At 44.2% G+C, this 14,437-nt stretch overlaps 1 protein-coding gene and 1 long non-coding RNA gene across 9 annotated transcripts in view; one reads left to right on the top strand and one right to left on the bottom strand.

The window, feature by feature from the left end:
- Window positions 1–14,437, bottom strand: part of GCNT1 (glucosaminyl (N-acetyl) transferase 1) — a 114,089-nt gene that overhangs the window by 65,574 nt on the left and 34,078 nt on the right. For 4 of the 7 annotated variants that reach the window (XM_055091907.1, XM_055091911.1, XM_055091910.1 and 1 more), the window contains one exon: window positions 786–1,240. The exons of the other annotated variants lie outside the window; for them this stretch is intronic. The gene's annotated coding sequence lies outside the window, so the exon portion shown is untranslated. The remainder of the gene's footprint in view (window positions 1–785; window positions 1,241–14,437) is intronic. 7 annotated transcript variants of the gene reach the window in all.
- The window catches only part of LOC134728578 (uncharacterized), a 33,076-nt gene that overhangs the window by 16,077 nt on the left and 2,562 nt on the right, over window positions 1–14,437 (top strand). The window contains exons 2-3 of one of the 2 annotated variants that reach the window (XR_010109145.1): window positions 796–1,119; window positions 7,478–11,934. This is a non-coding gene — a long non-coding RNA (uncharacterized LOC134728578). Of the gene's footprint in view, window positions 1–795; window positions 1,120–7,477; window positions 11,935–14,437 lie in introns of those variants that run through there. The other variant, XR_010109144.1, reaches the window with a different exon arrangement.

Raw genomic sequence — 14,437 nt, 5'->3', positions numbered from 1 at the left:
CGTGAGCCATTGAACCTGGCCTCTATTTCAAAATATATCCAGATTAGGATCCCTTTTACCCATCTCCATTGCTACCACCTTGGGCCATGCTACTGCTGTATCTCACCTGACATCTCCTGCTTCCTCTCATGCCCCACATACAGCCTGGGATTACAGGCATGAGCCACTGAGCCTGGCCAGTGTTTGTTTTGTTTTAAATCCATTTTGGCTTTAGTATATTCCCAACATCTATAAAAGTGCTTGGCTCAAAGTAGGAGGAGCTCAATAATATTTGATGAATAAATAAGAGAATAAATGAATGAATACTTTATCTTCATATGGTACTTTGTAACTTAAGAACCATTTTCACATTTCTCTTACTACTTCTGATAATCGGATAATCAGATAAAACCACTGTGTTAGTTTCTTTCTTTCTTTTTTGAGATGGAGTCTCACTCTGTCGCCCAGGCTGGAGTGCAGTGGCATGATCTTGGCTCACTGCAACCTCTGCCTCACAGGTTCAAGTGGTTCTCCTGCCTCAGCCTCCCAAGTAGCTGGGATTACAGACGCCTACCACCAAGCCCAGCTAATTTTTGTATTTTTAGTAGAGACAGGGTTTTGCCATGTTGGCCAGGCTGGTCTCGAACTCCTGACCTCAAGTGATCCGCCCACCTCAGCCTCCCAAAGTGCTTGGATTACAGGCATGAGCCATGGCGCCTGGTCACAACTGTGTTAGTTTCTTATTGCTGCTGTAACAAACTACCACACACAGCATGGCTATAAGCAACACAAATTTATTTTCTTACCGTTCTGTAGGTCAGAAGTCTGAAGCAGGTCTCACTGGCCTAAAATCGAGGTGTCAGCAGAACCGTGTTTCTTTCTGGGAGCTTTAGAGGAAAATCTATTTCCTTGCCATTTCTAGCTTCTCGAAGCCACTCTCATTCATTGACTGTGGGCCTTCCTCCGGCTTCAAAACCAGCAATGGTCAGTTAAGTCCTTCTCAGATGAAGTCACTGTGACCTCTGCTTCTGCCTTCACATCCCCTGAGCCAGAGCTGGTGAAGAGAGGTGTCTCTGAGTCACACTGTGCGAATTGCCATGGAACAGAGTTAAGCTGTTTTCACGTTGATCCATATCACAAGTGAGTGTTTTCCCCAGCTCTGAGTCAGTCTTTCTTTTTAAATCCAAAACCATATTATTAAGTTTTTAAAAAATCATGATTGCTTTACTTCTTCAGGTTTCAGGTTTCTCAGACGTAAAACCTTAAAACAGAAATGAATACCTGATGATTGCATTCCAGTTGTCTGCATTACCCATTAAGAGTCTCTGACCTTTTCTGGTCCCAGGAAACCTCAAAGAATAATACTGCATTTTCCACTTCATAGGCCTTAATGGGAGCAGGACTGTGGAAGGTGACACTGCGGCTTCTCCCTCCTTAACAGTTCACCTATGGTCTGTCTGGTATGACTCACACTTTCTTTGTGTCTCAAATTTCCCACATACGAAACAGATACTATGATGAAAATATAGCCCATTTAATTATGTGAAGTGTTTTGAACAAAATTGTTATAATGTGGACTTTTTGTACATCATCTAGTCTGATGGTTCTCACCATTGCTACCCATTGGAATTACTTATGGAACCTTAACAAATCCTGATGCTGGCTGAGAGTGGTGGTGGCTCATGCCTGTAATCCCAGCACTTTGAGAGGCCAAGGCAGGCAGATCACCTGAAGTCAGGAGTTTGAGACCAGCCTGGCCAACATGGTAAAACCCCGTCTCTACTAAAAATAAAAAAATTAGCCGGGCATGATGGTGGGCACCTGTAGTCTCAGCTACTCTGGAGGCTGAGGCAGGAGAATTGCTTGAGGCCGGGAGGCGGAGGTTGCAGTGAGCTGAGATCGTGCCACTGCACTCCAGCCTGGGTGACAGAGCAAGACTTCGTCTCAAACAACAACAAAAATCCTGATGCCTAGGTCCTGCACCAAGGATTCTGATGTGATTGCTATGGAATGTGACCTAGGCATAGGCTTTTTTTTTTTTTTTTTTTTTTTGAGATGGAGTCTCTCTTTGTTGCCCAGGCTGGAGTGCAGTGGTGTGATCTTGGCTCACTGCAATCTCCGCCTCCCGGGTTCAAGCAATTTTTCCTACCTCAGCCTCCTCAGTAGCTGGGATTACAGGCATGCACCACCATGCCCAGCTAATTTTTGTATTTTTAGTAGAGATGGGGTTTCACCATGTTGGTCAGGCTGGTCTTGATCTCCTGACTTTGTGATCCACCTGCCTCAACCTCCCAAAGTGCTGGGATTACAGGCATGAGTCACTGCACCCGGCAGGCATAGGCATTTTTAAAAGCTCCCCAGCTGATTCTAATGTGCAACCAAGTCTGGGACCCGGGAAGACTCCTCTTAGGTAGCTCTAAACAAGCTCTTGTGGATGAGCCACTTTCTGGACCCAGTCCCCAAGTCATCCCCTGTGAGTGCAGCTCATTCTCCCCTCTGGGTTTTGGTCCTAGCAACCATCAGGAAGGAGACAGGACAGGTGGGTGCAGGACCTCAGCCCCACACAGGGCAGGGGGACACACAGGTTGCAACATCATAGTGAAAAGGACCGGAATCTGATGAGGACACACTGGAAACATGGTACCACTGTAACCCAGGTTTCCTCCTCACCTGTGGAGCAAACATAAATCAGGGAAATGTAGATTGATGTCACCTTCATTCATCACAGCTTTAGTGAAACTTGGCAACTGGGGAATTTTTTGTTCACAAGGCAAACAAAGTCTTCAATTTAATTCCTTTAACTTCCTTGAAGATTATATTAACTAGTAGGTGAGGTTAAGACTTTTGAAAGTCATGTGGGTATTGAACTGAACTGCTCTTAGAAGAAAATTCAGAGAGAAGGTGATGTGGGTCAGGAGCAGGAAGAGATGCTGAGCCAAGAAGAGAGATTTGGGACATGAGATACCTCAAAAGGTTTGTTAGTTTATTCATTTATTATTATTTTTTTAATTTTTGAGACGGAATTTCGCTCTTGCCCAGGCTGGAGTGCAATGGTGGGATCTCGGCTCACTGCAACCTCCGCCTCCCAGGTTCAAGCAATTCTCCTGCCTCAGCCTCCCAAGTAACTGGGATTACAGGTGCCCGCCACCAAGCCCAGCTAATTTTTTGTATTTTTAGTAGAGACAGGGTTTCACCATGTTGGCCAGGATGGTCTTGATCTCCTGACCTCAGGTGATCTGCCCACCTCAGCCTCCCAAAGTGCTAGGATTACAGGCATGAGCCAATGCGCCCAGCCTTGGTTTATTTTTAAGTGCAATCTTGATATCATGCGGTACAACTTCTCTCTTCTAGCTTCCTTCTAAAATCTTGAATAAATTTTATATTCCTCACTATTGCATTCATATTAGTGCAAGGAGAGCACTGTTTTCAAAGAATTCAAAGAGGAGAGAGCCATAAGAATATGAGTCACAATCTGAAGAAAGACGCACACAGCTTTTACCAACAACCGATTTACCTCCATCTCTACTAAGGAAATGCAGACAAAATTTTTTTTTCATTTTTTCTTTTCCTTTTTAAAAACACAAATGAGGCCAGGCACGGTGGCTCACGCCTGTAATCCCAGCACTTTGGGAGGCCAAGTTGGGCAGATCACCTGAGGTCAGGAGTTTGAGACCAGCCTGGCCAACATGGCGAAGCCCCATCTCTACTAGAAATACCAAAATTAGCCTGGCGTGGTGCCACGCACCTGTAATCCAAGCTACAAGGGAGGCTGAGGTGGAGGGATCACTTGAACCTGGGAGGCGGAGGTTGCAGTGAGCTGGGATCACACCACTGCACTCCAGCATGGGAGACAGAGTGAGATTCTCTCTCAAAAAAAAAAGAAAAACAAAAAGAAAACACAGATTGCTGACTGCACATCAGAGTTTCTGATTTAGTAGGTGAGGAATTCTAACAAGTTCCCAGGTGATACTGAAGCTACTGGTCTGGGAACTACCCTTTCAGAACCACTGGCTTACAACACTCTCATAGAAATTATTTCCTACTTTCATGTTTTATCATGGTCTGTTCTTTGAAATGTTAATAAGTCTGACGAGAAAAGAAAAGAGTGTTGTGGTCAAATGTGTAAGGGAAGTTAAGATTCTTTAGAGAAATCAAAACTTACTGCCCACACATACACGGCTTACTATCTATCATGCTTGTCCAACCCAAGGCCCATAGTCTGCATGCAGCCCAGGAGAGCTTTCAATGAAGCCCAACACAAATTCATAAACTTTCTTAAAACATTATGAGTTTTTTTTTTTTCTCATTGGCTATCATTAATGTTAGTGTATTTTATGTGTGGCCCAAGACAATTCTTCTTCCAATGTGGCCCAGGGAAGCCAAAAGATTGGAAACCCCTGGTACATTTACCTGACTTTCTTATTTCAGGAAATTTTTACCCAGAAGGATGAAATGGCTGTAAACAAAAAATTAAATTCTAAGCTCCCCTAATCATCTGAATGAACCCCTCCTTTCAGTCAGGGGCATTCCAGAGTTAACCTGAAAAACTAATTCAAGTCATGATGGAAGAGAGGCTCACATATGCCCCATAATACCCCTTCAGCATTAACATCAACACAGACCTTAAGTCTGATAAGAAACGTTTACAGTCTACTCTCTAAAAAGCCTGCTACTGAGAAGCTTCAACTGCCTGATAAGGCCTTAGTCTCCGCAACACCTTATTATAACCCAGACATTCGTGTCTCCTTTCTACCGATAACTCTTTCAATCAGTTACCAATCAGAAAAATTTTAAATCTACCTATGACCTGGAAGCCACCCCCTACACTCCCTTTGAGTTGTCCTACCTTTCCAGATCAAACCCACGTAAACGTTACATGTATTGATTGATGCATTATGTCTCCCTAAAACGTATAAAAGCAAGATGTACCCCAACCACCTTGGGCACATGTCATCAGGACTTCCTGAGGCTGTGTGACAGGCATGTCCTTAACCTTGGCAAAATAAAGTCTCTAAATTGCTTGAGACCTGTCTCAGATACTTTTGGGTTCAAATGGACAAAAATTTTATTTGTTCTAGGAACTTTCTGAAAATCCATTAGTCCAAACACTAGACTACTCAATTTATCCTCATTAAAGTAAGTACCACTTTCCAAGGAAAATAGATACAATCAAAAGATCATTTACTCTTTAAGACATGCTTGGGAACTCTCACCTTGCTGTGTCCACCAATGCTAAACCATTGTGTCACATACTTGTCCAATCCTAATCAAGCTCTATATCAAAATAGCCACCTTACTCCAGATTCCACAAACCTAATAAATATTCTGCTTTGCCCTCACCCTTCCAAGAAGCCAGTAAGACTCTTGTTATGAAAATGATCTTGTTACCAGAAAGGGGTCCTGATCCACAACCCAAGAGATGGTTCTCGGATCTCACAAAAGAAAGAATTCAGGGCGAGTCCATAGAGTAAAGTGAAAGCAAGTATAGTAGAAAAGTAAGGGACTAAAGAATGGCTACTCTATAGACAGAGCATCCCCAAGGGTTGCTGGTTGCCCATTTTTATGGTTATTCCTTGATGACATGCTAAACAAAGGGTGGATTATTCATGCCTCCCCTTTTTAGACCATATAAGGTAACTTCCTGACATTGCCATGGCATTTGTAAACTGTCATGGCGCTGGTGGGAGCGTAGCAGTAAGGATAATCAGAGGTCGCTCTCATTGCCATCTTGGTTTTGGTGGGATTTGGCCGGCTTCTTTACTGCACACTCTTTTATCAGCAAGATCTTCATGACCTGTATCTAAGTGCCGACCTCCTAGCTCATCCTGTGACTTAGAATGCTGAACCGTCTGGGAATGCAGCCCAGTAGGTTTCAGCCTTATTTTACCCAGCTCCTATTCAAGATGGAGTTGCTCTTGTTCACATGTTTCTGACAATCTCTCTCTCTCTCTCTCTCTTTTTTTTTCCCATATATTTATTTTTTTCTTTTCTTTTTTTATTATTATACTTTAAGTTCTAGGGTACATGTGCACTATGTGCAGGTTTGCTACATATGTATACATGTGCCATGTTGGTGTGCTGCACCCGTTAACTTGTCATTTACATTATGTATATCTCCTAATGCTATCCCTTCCCCCTCCCCACACCCCAAGACAGGCCCTGGTGTGTGATGCTCCCCACCCTGTGTCCAAGTGTTCTCATTGTTCAATTCCCACCTATGAGTGAGAACATGCAGTGTTTGGTTTTCTGTCTGACAATCTCTCTTACCTCAACAAGCACTGAACTAAGCCTGGTGCTATCCATCCATTTTGAGGGAGTCAGCATTCAACTATCCATTGCCTTTACTTCCTATATTAGGTTAGGTTGCTCCTATTAATTCCTGTCTTACTCACAGCTTGTGCCTGGAAAATAGTAGGCATTCAATAAATCAATAAATGTTATTTGAGTAAATGGACGAAATTTTCAGTTTTTAATATGCTATTGTGCCTTTTTTTTTTTTTTTTTTTTTGAGATGGAGTCTTACTCTGTCGCACAGGCTGGAGTGCAGAGTGCAGTGGTGCGATCTCAGCTCACTGTAACCTTCACCTCCCAGGGTCAAGTGATTCTTTTGCCTCAGCCTCTGGAGTACCTGGGATTACAGGCAGGCACATGCCACCATGCCCAGTTAATTTTTGTATTTTTAGCAGAGATGGGCTTTCACCATGTTGGCCAGGCTGATCTCGAACTCCTGACCTCAAGTGATCTGCCTGCCTCTGCCTCCCAAGGCATTGTGACTTTCTAAGCAGGGAAATGGTGTAATTTCCCCCAAATTCCCACCACTTGTGGAAGGTATGTTCCTCAAACACCCTTTGGACAACCCTATCCTAATTTGTTACACAGATGTTTTCTTAAAAGATGGAGGCCGAGGTAGGTGGATCACCTGAGGTCAGGAGTTCAAGACCATCCTGGGCAACATGGTGAAACCCCATATCTACTAAAAACACAAAAATTAGCCAGGCATGGTGGCACATGCCTGTAATCCCACCTACTGGGGAGGCTGAGGTGGAAGAATTGAACCCAGGAGGCAGAGGTTGTAGTGAGCCGAGATCATGCCACTGCACTCCAGCCTGGGTGACAGAGCGAGATTCTGTCTCAAAAAAAAAAAAAAAGATATGGGAACTACTGCTTAGCACTCTGTCATTCTTACTAAAAGAAGTGCTCCAGGATTGAACGTACCAATAAATTTAAGACCCTTCACTGTGTGAAAACCCTAATCTTAGGACTCTTTTCCACTCAAGATTATGGTCTTTGTTATGGACCTAATTGTGTCCCTCCCCAAATTCATATGTTGAAGTCCCAACCTCTGATGTGACTGTATTTGGAGATAGGGCTTTAAGAATGTAATTAACATTAAATGAGGTCATAAGGCTGGGACCTTAATACAATAGGACCAGTGTCCTTGTAAGAAGAATAAAAGACACCTAAGAACTCTTTCTCTCTCTTTGTGGGTACACACAAGAGGACAGACACAGTGAGAAGATGGCCATCAACAAACCAGAAAGAGAAGCCTCACCAGAAACCAACCTTGCTGGCACCTTATTCTTGGATTGCTAGCCTCCAGAACTGTGAAGAAATAAATTCTGTTGTTTTAGCCACACAGCCTGTGGTATCTTGTTATGGTAGTGGGAGCTGACTAATTCAGTCTTCTTGAGGCTGAATTTGGGACCAGTGAGTTATCAGGGGAACCTGCCCCCAAAGTTTCAGCGTAGGTTCTTTCTATTTTCCATAATTGCCGGCCAGTCTGAGAAATAAAGAGAAAGACTACAAAGAGAGGAATTTTACAGCTGGGCCGCCGGGGGTGACATCACATATCAGTAGGTCCATGATGCCCAGCCGAGCCACAAAATCAGCAAGTTTTCATTAGGGATTTTAAAAGGGGAGGGGCTGTATGAACAGGGAGTAGCTCACAAAGATCACATGCTTCAAAGGGCAAAAGGGAGAACAAAGATCACATGCTTCTGAGGAAACAGGGCAAGGACAAAAGCAAAGATCACAAGGCAAAGGTCAAAATTAGAATTACTGATGACGGTCTATGTTCAGCTGTGTACGTATTGTCTTGATAAACATCTTAAACAACAGAAAACATGGTTCGAGAGCAGAGAACTGGTCTGACCTCAAATTTACCAGGGCAGGATTTCTTCCCCACCCTAATAAGCCTGAGGGTACTGCAGGAGACAGGGCGTATTTCAGTCCTTATCTCAACCACATAAGACAGACACTCCCAGAGTGGCTGTTTATAGGCCTCTCCCCAGGAATGCAATTCTTTTCCTAGGGTCTTAATATTATATTCCTTGCTAGGAAAAGAATTTAGCGATATCTCTCTAACTTGCACATCCATTTATAGGCTCTCTGCAAGAAGAAAAATATGGCTCTTTTTGCCCCACCCCGCAGGCAGTCAGACCTTAAGGTTGTCTTCCCTTGTTCCCTAAAATCGCTGTTATTCTGTTAGTTTTCAAGGTGCACTGATTTCATATTGTTCAAACACACATGTTTTACAATCAGATTTCATGTTGTTCAAACACACGTTTTACAATCAATTTGTACAGTTAACACAATCATCACAGGGTCCTGAGGTAACATACATCCTCAGCTTACAAAGATAACAGGATTAAGAGATTAAAGACAGGCATAAGAAATTATAAAAGTATTATTAGGGAAGTGATAAATGTCCATGAAATCACAATTTATGTTCCTCTGCCATGGCTCCAGCCAGTCACTCCATTCGGGGTCCCTGACTTCCCACAATAGTGAGTCCTGAACATGACCTATGGCTCAGAGAGCTCTCTCTAGCCTATCTATCCTGGTGTCATAGCTGCTGTTGATGATGATAATCATACTACATTAGTCCCCCCTTATCCACAGGGGATACGTTCCAAGACCCCCAGTGGATACTCGAAATCCTTAATAGTACTGAACCCTGTAAGTGCTATGCTTTTTCCTATGCATAATGTGAAAATAAAATGTAAAAGCTGTTGAAATCCCCCAAACACTATAAGCCTTGAGAGAGATGTGACTCTGATCTGAGTCATGTAGCATGTAGTTGCAACTTCTACTTCTTAGGTTATAGATTAAGTGAACCCAAGAATAAGGAGGAACTGCTGTATTATTTTTATATAACTTTGAATTTTACAGAGCTCTTTCACAGGCATCAGCTCAGTGGCACTTTGCAACAATTGAGGGATATGAGGAGTTTCACTGAAGGACAACAAACTGAGGGCTGAAGTCACAGCCACTAGAAAGTGGAAGGGTCAGAATCCCGTGTTGTCTTAAATCCATCACACAGCCTACTATCTGGTACTGACGCAGGATTTTTCTCAACCACCTTGCCAGCAGGAAACCTCCGGCTGGTGACACCCTTGCCCAGGCTTCCCTCGGCCCAGGGCTCCCTGCAAGAGGCACCCTGCCCACTTAGCCTGCCAAACTGTGCCTGGCTTGCACTCCAGCATGGATCCTGTGGCCACCGCGACTGTAGCACTCAGCCCCTGGCAGGAGGGGGTGTGTGGGCAAGTGAGTCCAGGGTCTGGCTGGCCTCTCCAAAGGCCAGCACAGGAGCAGTCTACATGTGGGGCTAGTGGCTGGCCCAGGCATGTGGCAAGTGACTCCCATGGTGGACTCCAGCATACAGATGAGGGGTACACCATGGCACACAAACAGCAAAACCTGCAACCCCAAAGCCCCAGAGTGGGTGTTACAGTGTGCTAACAGCTGTTTTAGTCCCTCCACAGCCTGATGAACAGGGGCACGTTAACAGTTCTGTCAGTCCCATTGCCCCACTCCAGCCCATGGGTTTGGGGATGACCTGGACCTGCTGCTTTCCGTTACGTGGGGCAACTGCTGAGCTCCGAAGAGGGGGCAGGGCAGAGGGCTACAGTGTTACTGTTGTCTTTGTACCTGCATTCGGAGGGGTCCCAAGTTCTTGGTTCGCATCCAAGAAGAATGAGATTATGCTGACTATTGAAGGGTGAGGAGGGCAGAGAAGAGTTTTATTGAGTGATGAAACAGCTAATGAAACAGCTCTCAGTAGAGAGGGGCCACAAGGGTGGTCTCCCACTTGGTCGGGTGGTCTCTCTCTCAGTGTGGCTGGGTATGGGGCTTTTGTGGGCTCAGAAGGCAGGAGTGCATGCTAATTGGTTTGTGAGTATCCAAAGAAGCCTAAAACAAAGGCACCGTTCAAAGGTGAGCATGACTGTAAAAAAACAATTAGGAAAGAGAAGGTATATATAAAATAGGTGAAGGGTGAGGATCAATCAAAGGAAAGCATGACAAATAGAGATTCTCAATCCAGTTCCTATGTTTATGCAAGACTTTTAGCTTGGCTTTCAGGCTTTAAACTGCTTTTGGCTTGAAGGTGGGGTTTTACCAGGGATCCACCCCATTGCCTAGTCATTTGACTGCCTCCTACTGCTATCAGTACGTGAAAGACAATATTAAACTAAGGATGGGCACAGTGGAGCACGCCTGTAATCCCAGCACTTTGGGAGGCCCAGGCAGGTGGATCACCTAGGCTCAGGAGTTCTCAACCAGCCTGGGCAACATGGCAAAACCCTGTCTCTATAAAAAATACAAAAATTAGCCAGACATGGTGCTGCGTGCCTGTAGTCCCTGCTACTCTGGAGGCTGAGGTGGGACCGCTTGAGCCTAGAAGGTTGAGACTGCAGTGAGCCATGATTACACCACTGCATTTGAGCCTGGGCAACAGAGTGAAACCCTGTCTTGAAAAAACAAAAAACAATCAAATATATTAAACTAGATATTAGACATTTTAAGACTCAATTGCCCATATTTTCACTAGACAATTTTAATTTGGATTGCCTACATTTTTTTTGGACTAGATGTAATGTATTTTATGTAATATACTAAATGTAGTATATTTATGTCACCCAATAAAAAATTTGGTCTTTGTCTCATGCTTTTGGCAAGGAGCTTCTAAAACCCTTGGAATTTCTTTCCTTTTCTTTCCTTTTCTTGAGACAGAATTCTGCTCTGTTGCCCAGACTGGAGTGCAGTGGTGCAATCTCAGCTTGCTGCCACCTCTGCCTCGCGGGTTTAAGCGATTCTTCTGCCTCAGGCTCTCAAGAAGCTGGGATTATAGGTGCCCATGACCACACCCGGCTAATTTTTGCATTTTTAATAGAGATGGGGTTTCACCATGCTGGCCAGGCTGGTCTCAAACTCCTGACCTCAATTGATCCATCCACCTCGCCTCATAAAGTGCAGGAATTACAGGCATGAGCCAACGTGGCTGGCCTGGAATTTCTTAAGGGATAGGAGTCTTTGTTGTGCTAATGAGGTATTAATGGCAGGCTCTTGGATGGCTACAGCTAGGGGACTGGTCACTGGAAAGACCAACCGTTTAATTTGAGGGTTGGCGCTTTGATATCAGCCTGACCTCCCGACTTCCAAAGAGGCGACTGGGGCTGGAGATTGAGTTCAATCAAGTGGACAGTGATTAAATCAATCATGCCTAGATAATGAAACCCCAATAAAAGACTCTGGTCACGGAGGCTCAGTGGGACTTCCAGGTTGGTGAACACATTGATGTGCTAGGAGGGTGATGTTTCCTGATTTCAAGAGGAGAGAGCAAGAAAGCTCTGTGTTCTCTCCCAGACCTCACCCTATGCGTAACTTTTATAATAAAATTATAATCATAAGTGTAGCACTTTCCTGAGTTCTGTGAGTTGTCCTAGCAAGTTACTGAAACTGAGTGGATCATGGGACCCCCAAATCTGTAGCAAGTAGGTCAGAGTATGGATGACCTGGGGTCCCTGCTAAGGGCTGGCATCTGACGTGAGGGCAGTCTTGTGGAGGATTGAGCCTTACCTTGTGGAGTCTGATGCTAACTCCATGTGGTTAGTGTCAGAACTAAATTTCAGTGCACCTAGTTATTGTTAGCCCAGTTGGGGATTTTGCCAGGACGTTTTAACATATTCATTTACTTTCCTCCCTCTGTAACAGATGTTCATTTTAGAAAATTTAGATATGAGAAAATAAAAATCATCTGTAACTCCACTACCCAAATTGAACTACTCCAATATATATTCTTTCATTCTTTTTCCTGTGTATGTGTGTGCATGTTACTTTAAGAGATGAGGCCAGGTACAGTGGCTCATGCCCGTAATCCCGGCACTTTGGGAGGCCAAGGTAGGTGGATTGCTTGAGGTCAGGAGTTCGAGACCAGCCTGGCCAACATGGTGAAACCCTATCTGTACTAAAATTACAAAAATTAGCTGGGTGTGGTTTGGTGTACACCTGTATTCCCAGCTACTCAGGGGGCTGAGGCACAAGAATCACTTGAGCCTGGGAGGCGGAGGTTGCAGTGAGCTGAGATTGCACCACTGCACTTCAGCCTGGGCCACTGAGTGAGACTTGGTCTCAAAAAAAAAGAGGGCTGACCAGGTGCAGTGGCTCATTCTTGTAATCCCAGCACTTTGGGAGACCAAGGAAGGAGGATGGCTTGAGCTCAGGAGTTCATGACCAGCCTAGGCAACATAGTGAGACCTCATTTCTACCAAAAAAAAAAAAAAAAAAAAATTAGTCGAACATGGTGGCAAGCACCCTTAGTCCCAGTTACTGAGGAGGCTGAGGTGGAAGGATCACTTGAGCCCCCGAGGTCAAGGATGCAGGGAGCCATGATCCCACTACTGCACTCCAGCCTGGGCAACAGAGTGAAACCCTGTTAAAAAAAAAAAAATGAGTGTTCTGTCAATAATTATGTGAAAAGATATACAACCTTACTAATGACCAGAAAAATGCAAATTAAAATAGAAACAATAATGAGATTTTTTAAATCCTTCTCGGATTGGCAAAAAATTTAAAAGTCATGTAATACCAAGTGTTGTCAAGAATGTAGGGAAATAGAACTTTCACCCACTACCAGTATATAGTAGGTTGCAAAAAAACAGCCACATATTTCTCCCATTCCTGTATGCATAACGCTTTACCATATAATTTTGTCTCTTTTGCCACCAAAGGCTAGAGTATATTTCTCTGCCCCTTGAATCTGAGCTTGGTCATGTGCCTTGCTTTGGCTAATGGGACATTTGCAAATGTGATGAAAATAGAGGCTTGAGGCTGGGCATGGTGGCTCACGCCTGTAATCCCAGCACTTTGGGAGGCCAAGGCGGGCAGATCACAAGGTCAGGAGATCGAGACCATCCTGGCTAACATAGTGAAACCCCATCTCTAATAAAAATACAAAAAATTAGCCGGGCGTGGTGGCGGGCGCTTCTAGTCCCAGCTACTCAGGAGGCTGAGGCAGGAGAATGGCAGTAACCCGGGAGGCGGAGCTTGCAGTGAGCCGAGATTGTGCCACTGAACTCCAGCCTAGGAGACAGCGAGACTCCGTCTCAAAAAAAAAAAAAAAAAAAGAAAGAAAGAAAACAGAGGCTTGAAAACCTTCTATTCATTAGGGTTTGTACTTTCTTGCTGGCAAGAATCTTTCTGCTTGTGTGTGAGCAAGCTGGACCTAGCCTCCTAAATGATGAGAGAGACTCCAGCTGTCACATATGAATAAGCTATCTTAGAAAATCCAGCCCTGGCCAAGATCACCAGCCCAGGAGAACAGGCTGCCAATCCAAAAAATCATGAGGAATAATAAATGTTGGTTTTTAGGCCACTGTATTAAGGAATGATTTGCTACACAGCAAAAACTACTTGATACACAATGGGAGTATAAATTGATACAACCACTTTGCAAAGCATTGAGGCAATATCTAGTGTAGTTAAAGATGCATATACTCAATGCCTCAGCAATTCAAATCTTAAATATACACCTTGGAGAAAATCTCACACATGTGCCCAAGGAAATAGGTACAAGAATGCTCATGGCAACCTTGTGCATGCTATAGGAATAGAATCAGAAAAAAACCGAACAAAGTGACTGATCAAAAGAAGAAGAGAAATGTATATTATAGTGTACTCATATAATGGAATATTATGTCACAATTAGAAGAAATATTGGGCAATATATTACCTGGGGGATGAAATAATCTGTACACCAAACCCCTGTGATGTGCAGTTTATCTAAATATTAAGATCAAACCTGCACATGTATCCCTGAGCCTAAAATAAAAGCTATAATAATAAAAAAAGAGGCCTGGCGTGGTGGCTCACGCCTGTAATCCCAACACTTTGGGAGGCCAAGGCAGGCAGATCACCTGAGGTCGGGAGTTTGAGACCAGCCTGACCAACATGGAGAAACCTCGTCTCTACTAAAAATACAAAATTAGCCGGGTGTGGTGGTGCACGCCTGTAATCCCAGCTACTCAGGAGGCTGAGGCAGGAGAATCGCTTGAACCCAGGAGGCAGGGGTTGTGGTGAGCTGAGATCGCGCCATTGCACTCCAGCCTGGGCAACAAGAGCGAAACTCTGTCTCAAAAAAAAAAAAAAAAATAGAATACGCAACAGCTACATTATTCAA

This window comes from Pan paniscus, chromosome 11 (genome assembly GCF_029289425.2).
Source record: "Pan paniscus chromosome 11, NHGRI_mPanPan1-v2.0_pri, whole genome shotgun sequence".
Lineage (NCBI taxonomy): Eukaryota > Metazoa > Chordata > Mammalia > Primates > Hominidae > Pan > Pan paniscus.
Note: the sequence above shows the minus strand (reverse complement) of the source record. Positions and strands in the feature narration are given on the sequence as shown.